This window comes from Tupaia chinensis, unplaced genomic scaffold (genome assembly GCF_000334495.1).
Source record: "Tupaia chinensis unplaced genomic scaffold, TupChi_1.0 Scaffold144314_1, whole genome shotgun sequence".
Classification (NCBI taxonomy): Eukaryota; Metazoa; Chordata; class Mammalia; order Scandentia; family Tupaiidae; genus Tupaia; species Tupaia belangeri.
Window position 1 is genome coordinate 33,173 of NW_006204172.1, and position 3,329 is coordinate 36,501.

Below are 3,329 nucleotides of genomic sequence, written 5' to 3' on the forward strand. Positions count from 1 at the left end.
TGCTCGCCGTGGCAGCGGTGAGGGGGTGAGTGGAGGGTGAATAGGAGGGAGCATGGAGCCCGACTATGAGAAAGAGAGGTGCCTGGCTGACCCAGGCTGTTGTAGTGGGGCAGGACAGGAGGGGTCAGACAGCTGAGAGGTTTAGAAATTAGACTCAACCTAGCACCTAGAAGTGAGGATACAGTGTTTGGAGGAGGAAAGGGGACGGCGGAGCCTTCCAGGGTTGTGCCTTGGCCGTGTGCCTTGTCATGGCAGGGATATTGCTAATTCCATGTCAGTTACCTGGTGCCATAATACGGGTCTGTGACAAATGACGTGAAATCTTGGAGGCATACTGCAGCAGAAATGTATTAAATTCAGGCACAACGGGAGTCCCAGTACTCTGGGTGGCCTTGGATAAACTCAACTATGCTGACTTATACGTCTTTGGTCACATTGGAGGGAACACAGTTAAAAACACAATCTTCTCGGGACCAGCAGTTGCATAATGGCTATGTCACTGGACTACCATGTAGCTGAACACTTAAGTCCTAGACCCGGTGACTTAAACTCACGCTGGGCGCGTGTGTGTGCATGCCCAGAATCCCGAGAGGAGAATGCAGGAGAAGGGATTGTGGCAATGGCTATCCCCCCTGGGGGGTGATTTCTCACTTTCTGTCTCTCGGTCTCTCTCTTTCTGGTAAGCGCACATACCCTATAGCAAAAACCTCTCCAAGAAAACAGAAACTAAAACACAATCTTCTCCCACTCCAGAAGTCCTCTCCACAAAGGTACCAGAGAATGAAAACACTTTTATTATTAAAGAAGTGTCAGACCACAACGTGACACACATCACAGGCATCTGCTAAAGGATTGAACAGACAAAAGGAAATCTCATCTTTTTATAGCCGAGTGGCCATAACCTATTATATTGGGTCATCGGACAAGTCCTGATGCGTTTTTGCACAGAAAAACATAAAAGGAGCTGAGGGCTCTGCTGGGCTGGGGCAGCAATCCCACATGCTCCCGCAGCTGCTTGAGACCATCAGGGGGCGCTGGCTGCAAGGACAAGACATAAAGCCTGTGTTGGCTAGAGAATATTTAATCACTTAGCTAGAAATGCTATTTTTTTAAATGTATAATCCATGTTGTGAATCAGTGCAGAAAACACAAGTGGAAAAGCATGTATTTGCAGAAACCGTGAATGCCTTTCTTGCATTGACTGGGTAACAATTTCTGGGGCGATGACTATAAAAACCACGTGAAATGCCTGAGGATGAGAAGAATGGTGGTGAAGGCTATGAGGGCAAAACCTACACAGGGGATGTTGAACAGCAGGCACGGGTTCAGAAAATTAGTGAATTAGGAAGAGACCCAACATCAGCCCTGAAGTGTGAGAATTTTAAAAACAAATTAGTGCTTTTGACAATGTTCCCAGTGAAAAGGCAAAATTTCAGAATTGGAAGAACAGTGTTCTATTTTTTAAAGAAATATTTATTCAATTTAATTTATCATTATTATTATTTTTATTTCACCAGAGAGAGAGAGAAAAAGTGAGAAAACAAGTCACCAGGTCCAAGACTTGAATGGCGGTCAACCACATGGGAGTCCAGTGCCTTAACCACCACACCATCTGTTGGCCCCATGAAGAACAGTTTAAAAGTTCATAGGGACCAGCAGTGGCGTAATGCCTATGTCACTGGACTCCCATGTAGTTGACTGTGGTTCAAGTCCTGGACCCAGTGACTTAAACTTAGGCTGGGCACGTGTGTGCGTGCCCAAGATCCCGAGAGGAGAATGGAGGAGAAGGGACTGTGGTGTGGCCATCCCTCCTGGGGGGTGATTTCTTGCTTTCTGTCTCCATAGATAGATAGATAGATAGATAGATAGATAGATAGATAGATAGATAGATAGATAGATAGATAGATAGATAGATAGATAGATAGATAGATAGATAGATAGATAAAGTTCACAATTAATCCACTCTGGAGCAAATGAGGAATATCTTTTAGGAAGCTCCTAACAGTGAGCCACTCAGTAGGGGAAGATCAGCAACCACTCACCAGGTGCAGAGTCACAACACACAGAAGTCTGTGTGGCCCTAGGCTCACTCCTCCAATGCACATGACACCATGGAAGAACAAGCAGAGGTGAAGAAGAAAAGAGAGAGGAAAGAAGAACTGCAGAAGAAGAGAAAAAAGAAAGAACTAAAATTAGAAAACCACCAGGAAAATTCGAGGAGTCAGAAGCTGAAGAAGCACAGGAAGGGACAGGGGCTGGACTGGAAGCTGGCGGGCAGAAGCTCGTGATGCCAGTGGCTCTGGAAAGAGGAGGACTGGGAAGAACGGGAGCAAGGGCGGCCTGCAGGGGATGGATGTGGGGATCTGGAGGGGGTATCGAGGAGGAGACAGAGATGGAGGGAGAGGGAGAAAGCCCTCCCTGTGGGGTATCATTACAGTGTGATTTCTTCCCCATTTCTTCCCCCTTTCAGGAATTTGGGCGTATGTGTAGATGGGCCTGGCATGTTTCTCCAGCCTCCAGGTCTGGGACTTGAACCGTACTGTGGGATCCAGCTCTCTTAACCATCAAGCCATGGGCTGTCCCTACAAATATGATTTCAGGATATGTAACACCTAGTCCTCAAGTAAGAGGACTTGAAGCTCCATCTGTCTCACGTGGCTCCCCCTAAATTTACCCGGTAATTGGAGTGACTGTCTAGTGAGTGATTTGGCTTTATCTGAGGAAATACAAACTCTGCACATCTTTATGACAGAAGTGGTTTCACAAATTGAAGCAAGATGCCCACTGAGTTAGGCACCTACCCTCCCACCGAAATGGGGAGAGAGGTGTCCCATCTCCCTTGATTTTTACATTTCAAATGAAGGCTCCCAGGTCCTTGGGAAAGACATTTGTAGGCCATAAGACTGGCAAAATGTCTAAGTAGTTTCCAAATGATATATACTTACATTTCAAAGAAAGGGGAAGTAGTTACCTTCTCAGGTTCCTAAGAAATACTCTATGGAAAGGGAGAGAGGGGAATCTCTTCTCTAATTTTCAAGAGGAAAAATTTATTTATTATTTATTGTTTTATTTTTGTTTTGCTATAGAGCATGTGTGCTTTTCAGACCAAAACAGGCAGAGAGAGAGAGAGAAAGAGAGTGAGAAAGTGAGAATTCACCTCCCAGCGTGGACGGCCACACTGCCATCCCTTCTCCTCCAGTCTTCTCTCAAGATTTTGGGCATATGCGCCTGGCGTATCACTAACGCTGCTGGGTCTGGGATTAGAACCATGCGATTGGCCATATGGAATCCAGCACCTTAACCACCACACCACCTGCTGGCCCCAGCTT

At 46.2% G+C, this 3,329-nt stretch overlaps 1 pseudogene; it reads left to right on the forward strand.

Annotated features, from left to right (window-relative positions):
• The first annotated feature begins 1,098 nt into the window (after positions 1-1,098).
• On the forward strand, positions 1,099-2,288 carry LOC102493245 (cell growth-regulating nucleolar protein pseudogene; annotated as a pseudogene).
• Positions 2,289-3,329: the final 1,041 nt, after the last annotated feature.